Below are 17,977 nucleotides of genomic sequence, written 5' to 3'. Positions count from 1 at the left end.
CTATTGGTTATTTGATGATTTACAAGGTAAAATTTTTATAATTGAAAAATGTGATTGACATAGATTGATTGGCATCATTTTCCACATGATACTATTGGTTATTTGATGATTTACAAGGTAAAATTTTTATAATTGTGATGTCTGTTAGTGGAATGACCAAATAATTGATACAATGAAATATTATCCTCCCCACCTACACAATTTGTAAAATGAAATGTTATTCCTTGCACTCTTCTTAAATCTCATACTAGAACATCTTTAACGCTTTTTAGGCCGATAGGCCTTCTCTTTGAAAGAGACTTTCGTCGTCCCTTTCATTCTGAGGATGACACATGGCGTCGACATCTGGCGGGCATACAGCAGGCAAATTGTTAATGTTGAGGCAATTTCTGTTTATTCTCAGTGATTGAGAACTTCCGGCAAACCGAATCTTCACCCACTACATGAACAGGGAGAAATATCCGCAAATTTGTTACAGCTCCCTGTAATCCGTGAATAAAACGCAAATTTGTTACAGCTCCCTGTAATCCGTAAATAAAACGTTACAAATCACTGAGAAGGCAATGTAGAGTTAACAGCGATGGGGTTCCTTCTTTTATTTCGCAGGCAGAAATATCCGCAAATTTGTTACAACTCCCTGTAATCCGTGAATAAAACGTTACAAATTACTGAGAAGGCAGTGTAGAGTTAGCAGTGATGGGGTTCCTTCTTTTAATTCTCACAATATGATAGAGTAGGTGAAATGCCTGGACTGGAGTGATTTTTGTTTAATACTTGGACGACGAACAGGCACTTGGTATCATGGAAAGGCCAGAGGGGGGCAGCGTTGAGGAACTAACATCCGCTAATTTGTTCGTATTCTGCGCAGCTAGGGCTTTATCCTCCGACTTCCAGCGGTCTTTGACACAGTTTTATATTTATTACTTAATATTTTTAATTTCTGGTTATGCAGTCAATAGTCGAAGTCAGGGTTTGATTCATCCACGTGATCCTTTTAACGGAGGCCAGGGATCTTCATAAATACCGCGCTTTTGAAAGAGAAAATGAGATTTGGTGCTGTTGTTTTCTTCATCGGTATCCTTGAAGGACAAGGAAGAAGCTTGCGGTGACGGGAGCGACCGTGGATAAGAATTGGGGGAGCAGGTGCTCGACTTTCCTTGCACATATATGCTGCCTCGAATGTTGATATGTTGATATGTCGAATGTTGATATGTTGATATGTTGACTTGTAGAATTGCCTTTTTAACCCTTTCTTGTAATATTTCCTTTCTCAGCAAAACAATTTGGAGAAACGGAATTTATAAACCCTAAAGAGTACGAAAAACCTATTCAGCAGGTACGTTGAGCTGCCCAAAATCTCTTAAAGTAATGCCTCATGATCCACAATAGCTGGACAGGGTTTCGTATCCAGATTTCATAGTAAGCGTTGCAAGGTTCGTGTTAATATATGGACCGTGAAGGATAATTTTCAAAACCCTATGTGCCAGTTTACAAGCAATATGGAACGCCATTAGTGCATTTGAATGCCAAATGACATGTATGCATCTTTCTAAAGGAGTCTAGATTTTACTGCAATGCCCAGGGTTTGTAAACAAATATCAAATGCCCAATTATTGTGACCTTTGCAGTGATATCTACAGAGATCGTCCCACAAATGTTCTCTCATATGAGATGGTTCTACATCACGAAGAAATTGTGTCAGAAACGCACTCGATGTCATTTGAGTTAAGGGGCATTTATGACAGATGAAGAGATGAAGGAAAACGCCTAGTTTGCAAGTGTTCTTCCTACTTTGGTCACAAACTTCAGAATGCTTTTGAAGCGAAAAGCCCATGTGAAACCCCCTGTTGACATATGTTGTGTTTGCTATTGAGGATTGTTTGTTCCAAACCAGGAATATAGAGCTCTCTGAGGAGTTTAAATGCAGACATCATACAAGCATGCTCACAGGATGATATAATAGCCAAATAAAGTTGATTGGTGGGCGCATTGCACTTTTACTTTTACTAACAAGTTTTGAAGACAATTCATGGTGGTATTACAAATTCCTAGAGGTCTGGTTTGAATAACTATGGGGTCATAATCGCCATAAAGTTATAACATTCGAGGCAATGGTTCAATCCTTCCTCCAGTTTGTAGCAGAATCGAGTGTTGCAGTGAGACAATTATGCAAGTTTCTTGTTATCTTGTTATAAAAACAATGTGATAATAAAGGAATGGAGAAGTTCAAACTCGCTTTTGCAACCCTGTGAAGTTGACATTACTTAAAGGATTTCAAGAATTGGAATGTATCAATTGGAAGCTATTTTGAATCCAGCTTTCTATGAGGACTTTGAGAATTGTAGCTTCAAGAGGAAGGGTTTTGAATGCTTCTCGATCCTTTTGAGACTTGTTTTGTGAACTTTTCATTCTTCACTTCACTCGGATATAGGGTGAGATAAAGTTCCTAGCAAAGGAACCAATTTCTTTAGTGTTAGCTTCAATAGATTTTGTGACCAAAAGATAAGCCCAATCATGTGCATGTTGAATTAGACCAATTTATGACCATAGTTTTGCAAGATTGACTCAGTGGAGTACAAAAATTTGCAATCGAATGTTAATCCAACAGGGAGGATACGGACAGCAAAAATGGGGTCATTATATGCAACCAGTTTGTTCTGTTGCACACTTTGCAGTATGTATGTCTATGATTGAGGAGATTGTGACAGTAATTTTGTTGAAGATATCAGTTCCTCCAAATTTTTATGCTAACTCCTATTCCTTCGAACTAATATTGACTTTGGTAATTAGCTGGAAATAAGCAAAGGATTATTCTCTTGTTATATTTCATTTTTAACTTTAAAGGGACTGTTTTGGCATGCACAATTGAGAGCACATTAAAATGGATAAAGACTGTCAGCAACAAATGGCAGGCTCAGGTGGCAGTACATCTAAAAAGAGATTATTTGAGCATTTCCAGGCATAAAATCAGACTTAAATTGTTTCTAGATTTTGAGGAACATAAAATAAGAACTTGCTGCAGATTCTAGGCCACAAAATGAGCATTCAAATCCATCGAAGACAAAGCATTCCAGGAGAAATTAGCAGGTCAAAATTTACTCCAAATTTTGTGGACTGATGATTGATTGGCACCAAATCAACAATTCCAGATTTGCAGGACATAGTTGGCAGTCAAAACACAAGTGGCAATAAAAGTTCCAAATCTTCAGGCATAGGATAAATCCATCAGCAGCTACAGCAATTCGAATCCATTGCAACAACTTTTATTTTTAGCTTATTTGTTATGATTTTAATTGATTTTATTTCCAGTAAACCAGTAACATATGGTTATTATTTTGTTTATTGAAGGGATGATTTGTAATAGTCAGGGGTTGGGTCTTGAGGAATTTCATGGGCCAATTTTTGTAACAGTGTTTCTGAACTTTAATCAAATTCTCTGTATCAAAAGTACCATAGCTTTGGCCATAGAGATTCATGTGAAAAGTGCTTTCTAGTCTGTGTTCTTTCATGTGATTGTTTTCCATTCATATTATCTTTCTTCAGTATCTGATTAAGGGAAAATATTTCAGATTTCGTCCAAGTTAGATGCTCTGAAATATAGTAATCAATACGTGCAAGCTTTTCCTTCTAAAGCTACTTCATTGGAATTCGCCCTCTGTTAGGTGCTCCTTTGTAGTGGATTGTGTTTCTCTTTTCATCTGTCAACTAATCTTAAATTTTATGTCTAAGAAAACATTTTTCTACCTTGCCTCTGTCAAGCCTTTGCTCATTCGACCAAACATCCAGCAAACCTTTGGTTATCTTCCAGAGCCTGTGACTCCATCGCCCAATGGATACCCTCTCCTGCCCAACCAAATTTCTTTTGAATATCTCACTTACCAAAGATCTGGCCATTGCTTAATTACATGAGCAGCTGCCTAAGTGACATTGGGTAGTTGATTCAGAGAGGGAGCCTCTCGGTTGGAAAGGTCAGTTTCCAACCCAAAGATTGGTTGAAAAGGTTATCTCAGAGATCTCCTTCCACAATCAGGACAATTTCTGAGCGATAACAACAGCATTAATATTCGTCATTGGACTTATATTTTTCCGGAGGTATGTTCGTCACCAAGCAGATAGGCTGGAGAAAACAGAAAACTCAACATTGAAAATCACAAATTTTCATAACTTGAGCTTCAATGCAGAAGAGCTTTCTAGGGTTTTATTATTGAAAGACAAAGCAAATGTAATTGGAAGTGGGGCATCCAGCAAGGTTTATCACGCTGACATACACAACAATGAAACAGTGGCAGTGAAGCACCTCTGGACGACCTCCAAAATGGATATAGATGATTTCAGTACGGACAAACATAAGAAGAAGAATAACGAAGTGGGAAGCATTTACTGTGAGAGTATGACCATCGATTGTCCAAGGAAGAAGTTGAAACATTGGGAACCATTCGCCACAGAAACATAGTGAAGCTCTATTGTTATATGTCCAACAGGCAGTCTAATGTGTTGGTCTATGAATACATGCCTAATGGGAACCTGTTTCAAGATTTGCATAGCAATAATAATTCGGATTGGCCAACATGACATAAGATTGCATTAAGGACGGCTCATGGATTATCTTATCTTCACCACGATTGCTCCCCTGCAATTATTCATAGAGATGTCAAGTCTACCAATATCTTGGTGGATCAATTTTATGAGGCCAAGATTGCTGATTTTGGTGTTGCAAAAGTTCTTCAATTTTGTAACAGAGGAGGGGATTCAACAATTTTTGTAGGCACTCACGGTTACATTGCTCCTAGTAAATTTACCATCCCTTTTGCCTAGCCTATGTGTTCCATTTTTTTCCTTGATGTTTCCCACACAAGGTTCTGCAAATGGATGAACCCTGAATTGCACCTTGTTTATCTATTTTTCTGGTAGAACATGCATACTCCTTGAAGGTCGTAAGAAAAAAACGATGTTTACGGTTTTGTTGTGGTTTTGCTGGAGCTCATAACTGGCAAATGAGCCATTGAACAAGAGTTTGGGAGAACAAGGATATTCTTTATTGGACTTCATAAAAAATATATGAGAAGGAAGATGCACTTGTGGTTCTTGACTCGAAGATTTCCAATTCATTTAAGGAAGAAATGCTTCAGACTTTGAGAATTGCAATATCCTGTACACACAAACTGCCAGCGTTGTGGCCTTCTATGAAAGAAGTTGTGCAATTGTTGCAAGATGCAGATCTACTACTCCCTGAATGAAAACCCTAATTGTAAACTACTACTACTTCCTGAACGAGAGTTTTTCCTGGCCCCTGGATGATGAATGAGGCTTGTATGATAATTCCTAAATGTTCAATTCTTAGGATAAGAAGGCCACAAATGGATTACATAATGTATCATAGAATCCATTATTGGTAATGAATGGATATGTTCAGTTGGTCCATAAAGGTCTGAAAGCAAGAACTGTATTCCACATCATGAGTTATTTCGATGGGCTGAAAAAATATCTCCACACTATTGTTATATATATATATATATATATATATATATATATATATATATATATATATATATATATATATTCAATCAATTAGTTTTGAGTATTTGCTTTCTAGATTGTTACCGTGACAAATCTAGGGTAATCCCTGACAAATTATGCTTGGGGCTATAATTGTGGAGCCATTGAGTGCAGAATTGATGCGTAGATCCTGTAGCAAGAGAGATCTGAACTGTGCAGGGCGATTGAAGTAGGCAAAGTGTCCAGGTTACAGATGTAGCGGCGAAGAGTGGCCAACAATGGGGTGGCACTAAAACTACTTATGTGATAGATACGGAAGAAGAAACTCATCACAATTTCGAAAGTATTCATATTTTCCATTTAAAATGTAAATTCTTCTGATTCCTTTTTCAAGAAAACAGTGGGAATTTATAGATTGTGTTTCTTTGTTTACATTAATGATAAAAGATCCAGACGAAATTCCCTGAAGGCTTGTTCTTTTTCAGGGTTTGAGTGAAAAATGTCGCTGCGTATGTATCCTACTTATGGAAAAGGGTATAAACAGTTTTGGGGCAGCAAAGATTGCTCCAGAGAAAATTCCAAGAAACTGAAATCATTTTAATTGAATTTGAAATTGTAGAAACCTTGAACCCCTTTCTTGGTTTGAAATCAAAGTTGAAGATGATTGGTGTGAGTAGAAGGAAAACGAGTGTATGGGAGTATGGGAGTGTAGAAGGAAAATCAAAGTTGAAGATGATTGGTGTGAGTAGAAGGAAAACGAGTGTATGGGAGTATGGGAGTGTAGAAGGAAAAATATCTGGAGACACAGATTATGTGAGGAAGCAAAACACAAAGATGGTCTGAAACTATTGTTAGAATTGGATATCAAAGAAACCTGTTAACCTATTGCGAATGACTGATGCATAAGCAGTGTTAAGTGGGGGCAATTGGTGTGTGACCAATGTTCTGTGTGAACTGGCGATCATTGGGAGTTGTTATCTGGAGACACAGATTAAAGTATAACTGAAAATTTTGGTTGAGACTATTTCCATTTTTCGAAAGCCAAATTGTAAAATGCCCTTTAAAGGAAGGATGTGTAGGGATTGCAGAAATTTCCAGAATCAAATTCTTGATGTAAATTTTTAAAAATTCACCTTATATTAAAGGTTTCTAATTTTTTTGAGAGTGCTCTTTCTTCTTTTTAAACCCCTTAAAGGTGGGGTGGGGATGTAAGATATATATTTTATTTGTAGAAATTCAGACAAGTAAATAGAACATTTAAAATATTTGCACTGTTTTGCCTCTTAAAATGCTTGAAAATGAAAGTTTGAATCGTATCTTGGACAGAGCATAGATTAATAAGTGCTAAAAGCTTGCTTTGAGGGCCAGAGAAATACATATTGTTTTCAATGGTGGGTTTGCCAAAATGGAATCTAAAACCACTATATTTGAGGACTTAAGTATGTAAAACAAAATACTTTGAAAAATACAATACATGAATTTAAAATCGGTTTCAAAATTTTAATAATGTTAATGTTTTAGTTCTACTGTCAACCAGTAATGTAAGTGATTTGTTTTAACGTTTGCAAATCACAAATTTCTCCACTTTTCATTTACCATGTACAACGTTGTAATTTACTTTTCATTTAGAAAAAAACCGTGCCGCCAATAATCTATTGAACCTATTGAGCTTTAAGTATGAACGCGTTCTACACTTACTATATTAATATGAATGGTTTGGTTATGGTTTTGTTCTTCTAATATCAAAATGTACTGGTATAGGATGGTCAAAGTGGTTATTGCCTTCGTCACTACTTACCTTTATATATGCTTGACTATCTATAGAACTTTCTTCCTTTCACTAATCCTATCGACCTCTCTTTGTACCTTTTGGGACAATTGCTAGTTAATAAATCTTATGATAGACAACACTGTAATTTAAGGTATATGATATATGCCCTAAACACTAGAGAGGAAACAAACAGGCAGACTCGCAATGTGAACGTAAAATGCTCGAGGACACTCCTCGATTACCATGACATCCTCAAGAATAAACCTGATTTCTTTCGTCCGCATTTAGGATTTATAAGTTGAGCCATCACAAGTGGTGGCGACTACGGTGAGGTGTCACTACTCGCCAAGATGCGATGACGAATGTCATGTAGCGAAGGAAGCACGTCGACGACGAGCAGTTGCGGGAATGCAAAACTGGGCTCCCTTATCTTCGCTGTCGCTGTCCTCGGATCGGTACTCTTGCCATGCCAAAGCTTTTGAAACATCAGAGCCTGGTGTTACACATGTCACCAATTTCGGTACTATTCTTCGCAACCAAGATTCACGCGCACTCTTCATTCTGCATTTGTTCTTCTGGGCTTTCAGCGTGTCTGCCATGTATTCCCTGATCGCGTCCACATTCTGATCTACTACTTGGGGTGGGGGTACAACCAGAGGATTGTAGCTGATATTTAACTCAATAAGAGACACGAGACCCCCAATCGATTCCGGGAGAGCCACAAGATGGTTAAGATTGCAGCTGACGTCCAGGTATTCCAGATTCATCAAAGTTCTCAAAATCTTCTGGAAGCTCTCCAAGCTTGTTCGTGTGTACATCCAGAAAGCGGAGAGACATCATGTGGGAGATTGAATATGGAAGACGCGTGATCTCGTTCGAATGAACTCACAGCTTCCGGAGGTTCAGCAGTTCGAAACCCAGCCTCTCAGGTAGCCGCCTCAGTTGGTTGAAATTGGCAATCAACTCTTCCAATTCTCTGAATTTAAAAGATTAATGTCATGGCCAGCAGCAGCTAGCGGGATTAATGCATGGCAGGGTTGTAATACAAAGAAAATTAATAATGAAAATTATGAAGTACATCTAAATCTTGAATAATTTACCGGCAGCTTGCAATCCTATCAGGAAGCGCAGTAAGGTTATTCCCAGAAACATTGAAAATCTTAAGCTTCACAAGATGCCCGACGGAATTCGGAAGCGATGTAAGCTGATTTGACTGGATGTCCAGATGGACAAGATTCACTAGACTGGTCACAGATTCAAGGAAACTCAGCAATAAACAATTAAATCCTATCAATCTTTACAAAGATTCCTCCCTCGACTACAAATAAAGAACATTCTGGAAATAAACATACATCCAGGTCATTATTAGAAAGGTCGAGCTTGACAAGCGTGGATGACAGTTGCTGTACTGTGTCTGGAACGCTGTGGAGGAGAAGGCCGCGAAGGTCGAGTTTCAGGGAGGCGTTTTCATGAGACGCTTGACACAACAGCTTTTCAATTTTCTCTTCGGCTTCTTCAAACTCGGATGCTTTGTGCTTGGGCGTCGCGCATAGGGATTTTGCATCATTCATAAGACTCTTATAGATTTGGTACAGTTCAGAAAGTTCTTTGACATCTTCGTAAGGAAACTTTCCTTTTTCTGCCTCATTCTTGGTCTGAGCCTCCATCGCTACCTGTGCTCACATCAATGCTGGCTAAGACAGACATTTCATCCTATTTCAAACATTCTATGAACTTAATTTATAAAATAAGTAGAGCACACCTTGGCAGAGAGCCACTGAACATCATATATTCTCGCTGGTGTCGAAAGAAAGGCCATGGTTTTCAATTTCTCGGATAACTTCGACTCGATCTGCGCTAGTGCCTGGCGAGACTGCCCCGACAAAGAAAGATCGACTCCAACGCCAAGACCTCCGGAGGCTACAAAAGGCTTCTCAACAGCGGTACTCATCTTTAATGATTTAAAACAGAATCAGTTGATTAATTAGAAGATCTTCGAGTGGGATTCGGTCAAATAAGCCGTTTGGAAGACGATTGTCGGCGATCTTGAACTGCTTTGTCCAGAGTTGAATCAAATCTTTAATTTCCCGCCCAAACCTGGAATATCCGGATGTCACAGTTGCTGCATATATTCAAATAAGTCGATCGAGAATCAAAATGATATCAATCATGGGAAAAAAGGATACACACAGGCGAAACGTTTTCTTTCACGAGGACCTCACACTTACAGTATGTATGGCAAAAAGCTTCAACAAAACCTCAGCACTTTTCCATGAAAAGTTGCTTACCTAAGACAAGTGATCAAGGGTGTCTTTTGCTGCAATTCAACTGGATTCGACCATGCGAACCTTCCAAATCCGATCGAGCTTATGTAACAAAAGATTGAATGAACGTTCGAAATTCGATAGAGCTTCGAATCGCGAAGGACCTCACTAACAGACAGTCGTGATATACCAAGGATAACAAACCAGTGATAATGGATTGTTCTTATATGGTAGTTTAAATTGAAGATTTTCTAGATTTTTATGGAATTGTACATTTTAATTCGCGAGATTCTGCAACTTAATGCAGTAACTATTTTCAGGACATTATTTTCGAGACCGTTTTAATTGAACTAGTGTAATCGAAATATGTATTTTTGATAGGTTTGAAACTGAAATTTTTTTTAGCAATATAACTACCGAATTCCCAACGAAATGAAGGAAAATTTAAACACTGTAAACGAACGTCATTTCTAATAAATGTTTTGGAAAATTGACAAATTGTATAACTCAATCAACAAATTCTATAGCTCTGGAGTTGTTTAATTATTGTTTTGGATTTGGAATCTTTTTCAAATTTGATTGAAATATTTTTGTTGGGGTTAATTTTTTAATTTTTATAATTTAGTTTAAAACGAGTTTTTAATGTATAAATAAGGTTATGAAAAATTTTAAATATATAAATAAATTTAGAATTATGAGAAATCTATAAAATATTTAAATTATATAAAGTTTCCTATTTCAAATTTGTAATTTCAAAAAATTTTAAATTTATAAACATATATACCCAACAAAATTAAAAAATAAAATAATTAAGTACAATTTTTACTTGTTATCCCAATCCAATTTATTCCTCAATAGGAATAAATTTGGATCGCATTCCAATGGATACGCGGAAGGGAAATAAATTTACGGAGTAAACCGCACAGGATCATCCTTAACGGCTCTTAACTACTATACACTGACAAATATTTTCCCCGGCCATTTATGAATAGTAAGTAATGATGATTGTTCCAATTTTCTGTTGATCGATGGCGTCATGGTCAAAGGAAACAAAAATATTTCCAGTCTAAGAATTCGCATTAGATGTTTATCCATGCAATGTAAATTTACATATTTTTTATTTAATATAATAGAAGGAAAAATGTCTCCAATTTAACAAATTTTATGAACATTTCAAACTTAATTGTAAATGTCTGAATTATTTGTATGAAATATTTATTAATTTATTGTAAATGTATATATTCTTTGGTATTTTATTTGGTATAATTAAATTAGTATTTTTTTATTATTTAAAAATATATATTTTTAAATTTTTAAAATTGTATAAAATATGTTAAGTTATTTATTATAAATTTACAGAATGTTTAATCTTTTTTAATAGATATAGATGTTTCTATTCAACAATGTCTTATTCCCTATTCTTTCTAAATTCTTTATATTTTTGGGAAATTAAAAATAGAGAAAGATAAAGTTTTCTTTGGACTTGCGATTTGAGCCCTTATCCATGCTTTTGGTCGGTATCTTGATAAAATTGTTGAGTAATTTGTGGGATCAACCTCGTCTTACATTAAGGATTAACCTCGTCTTATACGAAGGATTTTGTTGATTTCATTCTCGAAACCAAACGCTACAACATAATTCTTGAGTAATTTGTGGGATCAACCTGGTCTTACATTAAAGATTAACCTCGTCTTTGTGGGATCAACCTCATCTTACATTAACGATTTTGTTGATTTCATTATTGAACCCGAACACTACAACATAGAAGGGGGTTTTAACACAATATTTGAGAAAAATTTTGGATAAATTGTCTTAACTTAAGACCAAAAAACTCTTGTGTATTGCCTTAAATATTGTATTTAAGCAAGTGTCTCAAATTATTTTGTTAAAAAATGTCTCTCAAAAGGCAATGGATAACACAAATATTAGGAAAATAGAAGAGAGCTAAGAGGGATTATACACACAACAAATCACACACTCCGTTTTATTGATCACATAAAGCAATTACATATATAAGAATTAAATCAGTGACTTCTAGATGATAAGATCTGAAGAAGGTAGATCAATGAGTCATAGACAACTCACACACGTATGGAAATAAAAATTTCTAGATTGACTCCTTGGGATTCACAATTACAACTCATGAAAACATATGGAAGCATTACTTTCAACACTGTCCCTTAATGCTTACATGGAAAACATTGAAAACACATTACAAGAACACGGATAATCTATGTCTAACTAGTTTTAATCACACTCCCATCAACTCTGAAATCTTGCAAACAATGCCATTTCACCGCCACAACTTCGAGTTGTCATTTGATCTCCATTTAAAACATAACCGCCTTTGACCATCATTGATGAACTTTTCAAGATCAACATTATTGACAACTCAGCTCGTTAGGGCTTCCACGATAAGAGCTATCAAGTAATGAACAATCCTATGAACCAACCACCATCTACCAAATATTTTTCTTTTGGCTATCTGTCAGTTTCCAGGATGGAGAGTGGGATACTAAATGTGTTTAAAAGTTGATAAAACAACTTGAGCTTACAAGAATTGATGTTTCAGACACCGGAGCTTCCAGTTTAAGAACCACCAACCAGTGTTTATAACCAACAAAAACGCACATGAATTGATTTTTGGACATCGAGGCTTCCAATTTAAGGACCACCAATCCTTTTATAACCACAACTGAAAAAAATGAAAACCTACTATAATTCACACCACAAACATACAAACTAGATAAATAAATATTTTATGACTTCAGATCTAAAATGTTGACACAAGCCTTTCAATTTCCTACAACAGCTCACATCCTCGTTCATATGCAACATTTTCTCTGTGACATGGAATTCTTTTGGAATAAATTTAACAGTAATTAGATTCCCCATAAATGTTGGCCAAAAATCTACCATTGCAGAAAAACAATCCTCCCATTGATCCAAATTTAAACAGGAACACAACAAAATACAGAGATAACCATATACACAAAGATGCAACGGAAATAATACTTCATTTCATTAATGTAAAATACTGAAATATGTTTACAAACAGAAATGAAAATAAACCAGCTAGGGCGATGGTAGCTTATCTCTAAGAAGAGATGTGGCCGCTACATGCCCCTGAACTGTGTTACAATGAGGCTCGAAGGCCTATTTATTGTTGAGAAATAATGGAAAACCATTAACATCCCAAAACCTAACCCTAGAAGATGAAACACCAAATTGTGGGCCCCGTTTTGGGTATGTTGGTACATCAACTTCCTAGGGCCATAACTTTGGCACCCGATCTTCGTTTGACGCATACAATAGCTCGTTAGAAAGATCTATCCAAGCATTACAACTTTGGGATGAAAAACATTGGTCCATGGACCGATGTTGCTCCCAGTTTTCCAAAAAAAAGTCGTTTAAGGCCTCAAAACGGCTTTGGAAGTTCAGGACCCGAAAAACTGCTAAAAATAGTAAACTGTGCTACAATTTATGAAACTGAAAAAACTGAGAGAGATAGTTGTGGGGGTCCAAGTGGGATAGGCAGGTGGCCACCAACATCCACCTAGATAATTCCTCCCCCCTTAGGAAGTAATGGTCCCCATTGCACTGAGTTCCTCCATTCGTTGAACTTGGTCCCTGGTGAGCTGTTCTGCAATCTCTGATGTGTCCAGCAATGGTGGGAAGCATGGTAGAGGGCGCTCCACATTGAACACTCTGTGCAAGCAAAGGAATGAAGGAATGCTGTGCTCCAAAGCATTGTTTCCCATAGCCTTTTTAATCGTGTAAGGACCATGTCGAAGTAGTCTGAGCTTCTGATGGGTTTGTTGGAAATGGCAACAAGAAATGTTAAAAATAGCATTTCTATAAATAGCATTTTAGGTACCAATGTTGGACATAGCAACAAGGAATGAAAAAATGGAAATGCTAAAAATAGCATTGCTATAAATAGTATTTCGAGATAGATTCCAATTTTAGTTAGTCCCTGAACTAAAATTGAGAAGTAAAATTTGAATTTAGTCTCACTATCTGTTTGAAAAATAATTAATTAATTCATCTTGAGTTAATTAGTTGGAGAAAATCAAACTTGAAGTCTATGTGAAGACATGCAACATTTATCCCATTGATTGAGGAAGTTATCCCTTGATTAAAGGAGATCAAGATGAGTTGTACTTTGACTTGTAATTAGTTAGCTCAATTAACTTAGTTAAGTCGAGTTAAATTAGTTCCAAATAGTTTTGAGGAACTAATTCTGAGTTTTGTTAGTTAATGCATGCATGCATGTAACTGCTGCACTTCAAATAATTGAATATTCTCTCATAAATAACTCATGCATGTCAGTTTAGTCAGAGACCCAGTTGAGATCAGAGGAAGGGACAATGTACTATCAGTTGGAGGAATTTTCCTATATAGGAAACTCATCCATGCAGAATGAATTATCTCCTTCAGGATTGTGTAGTTACTTCTGAGTTTAGTGAGTAGTGTGAGAGGTGAATTCACACAGGTGGCAGCATTGGACCCCAGGAGAAACTATGCAAGGAAATAGGAGTGTTGGAGGGCAGAGAAGAAGGTTTGTGAGAAGCCTTTGACTGTCTATGAGCAGTAGAGGGATTGTACTGAGAGTAGGATAGCTTGTGAGCTAATGCTTTGTGTAATCTAGACATGTTTCCACTTGTATGATAATATAGAGTTCAAGGTTTTTAGCTAAGGCTTTCCCGAGAGTATTTTTCTGTGTTTATGTGTGATTGATTCTACTTCTCTGTTATATGTGTTCTATTTGATCTTGCTCATAATCGATTAAGCTTCTGTAAGTATTTTGCTTTAGAATATTGCATTATGAGGTGATCTACAGTGAGAAATTCTACATGGCATCGGAGCAAAGCTGATCAAAGCGAAGAACAATATACAAAGAAGGGAGAAGTTCAAAGTTTGAAGTTCCTGATTATAGAAATCATGTTCTTATCACATCTCAATTTCACCAATGGCATTTAGCGGTTTAAGACTTGAGTATGCCCTTGGTGGCAGCTCGAATTATATACTCTGGAAGGATCGCATGGAAGTAGCATTAGAAGACAACGGTCTAAAGGACTTCATTGATCAAGGAGTCCCCAAGCCCGTAGCAGCTAATGCTACAAAATTGGCAGAATGGAAGAAATGTGTGGCTAGAGCGAGGAGAATCCTCCTGGAGGGAGTTCGAGACCACATTGACTTTAGCCTCCATGGGAAGGAGACACCATTTTCAATGTGGAAAACGTGAAAGATCTATATCAGAATAACAACGACCAGAGGAAGCTGGTGTTGAAAGACAAGCTTCAGAAAATCAAGTGTGAAAAGGGCGACACGATCTCTACATATCTGAACAAGCTCACCACCTACAAGGATGAGCTTGTAAGTGTAGGGATCAGGACAGCCAATGATGACATGGTGAGTCTTGCACTCCTTGGTCTTCCTAAGAGTTGGCATAGCTACCAAGACTCGGTTAATGGAAGAGAGAAACTACCAGATTGGGAATGAATTTGGTCAGATTTGATGCAGGAGGAGATAAGAAGAAGCACCAGAGATGGATCTTCATCAAAACAATATGATGAAGAAAATCTAGCCTTAGCGAGTAAGGCGAGGAAAGGGAAAGGAAAGGTGTCCCATCCTAAATCGAGTTCTTTCCATGGTGGGAAGAAGTTTGACAAATCAAAAGTGCGATTCTTTCATTGTCATGAGGTGGGCCATTATGCTACGAATTGTCCACAAAAGAAATCCAAGAAGGGATCTTTGAAGGGATTTGATGGCGAGGCACTGGCCTCACAGTTTGAGTTGGATTTCTCTCTCATCGCATGCATGGTTTCATCCATGGTGGGATGTGTTTGGTACCTGGACAGTGGAGCTTCATTCCACATGTCAGGTGACAAGAATATTTTCAGTACCTTGGAGGAGAAGGATCTCCTGATACTCATAGTGATGGGTAATGTTGAAAAGTATAGTGTCTCAAGAGTAGACACAGTTGTTTTTCAGAGGGATCATGGAGCTCACATTACCTTGACAGATGTGAATTATGTGCTAGGATTGAAGAAAAACTTGGTATCGATTGCAATGCTGGAAGACAAAGGCTATGATGTAGTCTTTAGTAAGAGAAAGGTTTTCCTTAGACACGTCATCACGAGACAGGTGAAGCAGATCGGTTCACAAGTCAAGAACTTGTATGCTCTTGAGGTTCAAGATGCATGCAAAGCCTTGAGGAGCAAGGAAACTATTGGAGACTTGGTGCTTGAGAGGGAGAGTACATTACCTTTCAACATGCAGCCCCAGAAGAAGTCTCAGACAATTGTGGAGGAGCCACAATTGGTGAAGCAGCTTCAGGAGGTTGTGGTGCAACCATAACTGGAGAAGCTGAGAGGAGACCGAGTGGAGGCATCCACTCATGCAGAGATCTCCAGTAGGGGGAAATTTCAGGCCAAGTGGGCAGAGGGATCACATGCATCCATACCTCCAGGTCGGAGGTGGGGTGATGTGGAGTGACAGTTCTAAGAAGGATGGAATAGGGGCAGGATCATTGAGGTACCCAACCTCTTTGATTAGACCTTGCTACGGGAGCCCCGATGAGGAGTAGCAAGACTGGCTGAGTGGGTAGAGACAGATGCGAATGGAGCGGTAGAGAGAGCTACAGTGCAGGAATCCCAAGACAGTGCAGAGCTAGCAGGTTGCAACAATGCGAGAGGCACAGGAGTGTTGCACCAGTGTAGGATGGCACAGAGAGGTGTGCAACAGTGTGATATGCATGGAGTGTTGTAGCAGCTCAGAGGTCACAGAGGGAGCACTTGTCAGCGACAAAGGAAGCTTCAACATGAGAGGATGTTTCAAGCCCAATAGGGAGGTCAGTTGGGAGATTTATTTATTTATTTATTTTTTTCTAGAGTTGTTGGAGTAACAACACTTGAGAGAAGTGTTGCATGTAGAACATTCCAAAGGTTTAGGATTGGGTTCGAGTTCAATTCCTTTCTTGTTGAGAGCGAGTGTTGGAAATAGCAATAAGAAATGCTAAAAATAGCATTGCTATATATAGAATTCCAGGTACCAGTGTTGGACATAGCAACAAGGAATGAAAAAATGGAAATGCTAAAAATAGCATTGCTATAAATAGTATTTTGGGATAGATTCCAATTTTAGTTAGTCCCTGAACTAAAATTGAGAAGTAAAATTCAAATTCAGTCTCGCTAGTTGTTTGAAAAATAATTAATTAATTCATCTTGAGTTAATTAGTTGGAGAAAATCAAACATGAAGTCTATGTGAAGACATGCAACATTTGTCTCATTGATCGAGGAAGTTATCCCTCGATTAAAGGAGATCAGGATGAGTTGTACTTTGAGTTGGAATTAGTTAGCTTAGTTAACTGAGCTAAGTCTAGTTAAGGAGGAAAAATGGCTCTAACGCTGTTCACCAACCATAACCGCGAGGGATTAGGACAAGCCGCAGGAACGAGCCGCAGGACCACAGGATCGAAGGTATCTTGGGAGCTAGGGTTTCGGTGCTGCTGACAGATCGACGCCAACACCGGGGATCTGCTGTCGCTATCCGGCATGGAGGAACAACGGGGAACGGACCTCGTGGATTTTTCCGAGGATCCGTTGGAAGGTCAGTCAATTTTCACTAACCCTATCTTAATCGCTCCGGGTTTTGCTCCACCGACCGCAGAGGCATCTCGAGGTCTGGACTTCATACCGGCGGTTACCTTGCCGGACCCTACTGCATCTTCTTTTGGTCTGAAGGCTCCGCCTCTATCGCCCAGCACTGCTTATCTCCTCGCCTCCTTACCTCCTAATTCACTGACCTTTGATGAGATCCCTTCGCCGCTGCCAGACGCTCATACTATCCTGGCTAAACCGAGGGTTCAGCCTAACCAGAGGGCTATTCCGACAAATCCCCCTTTGAACAATGGGGTTAAACCCTCGGGGAGTTTCGATGCGCCGGTTATTAACATAAATCCCACAAAACCCTCACCGGCTGGGGACACAAACCCCCTAGCGGATCACCCTTCGGCACCGCGCTCCAAGAAATCGAAGTGTGTTAGGGCTATCAGGAAAGAGACCACCATTAGCTTCAGCAACACACAGGATTTTGAGGAAACGATGGCTACAGCATGCACAGTTTTGGTCGGACATGTGCGAGGGCGCACCTATTCGGTGGATCGGCTGCTACGATGGGTTAAAGAGATCTGGGATGCCCTGCTCCCTCAATTGCCGGAGGTACAGGTTCTTCCACGGGGGTGGTTCTCCCTCCACTTCACTTGTGAAGAACACACGACCGCGGTCCTGGAGAGATATTGGCACATCAAGACTGCACCTATGCTTTTAAAAAGATGGACCCCTTTATTCGATCCTGAGAGAGAACAAATTGCAGCAGGGCCATTGTGGGTGAGACTTCCGGGGCTTCCATTACAATACTGGAGTGATGCAGCCTTCACCA

At 38.4% G+C, this 17,977-nt stretch overlaps 1 pseudogene; it reads right to left on the bottom strand.

The window, feature by feature from the left end:
• Nucleotides 1-7,632: 7,632 nt before the first annotated feature.
• On the bottom strand, nt 7,633-17,093 carry LOC149241293 (uncharacterized; annotated as a pseudogene).
• Nucleotides 17,094-17,977: the final 884 nt, after the last annotated feature.

This window comes from Pinus tabuliformis, chromosome 8 (assembly GCF_031772625.1).
Source record: "Pinus tabuliformis cultivar Carrire ecotype Pingquan chromosome 8, CPIR1, whole genome shotgun sequence".
NCBI classification, from domain to species: domain Eukaryota; kingdom Viridiplantae; phylum Streptophyta; class Pinopsida; order Pinales; family Pinaceae; genus Pinus; species Pinus tabuliformis.
Note: the sequence above shows the minus strand (reverse complement) of the source record. Positions and strands in the feature narration are given on the sequence as shown.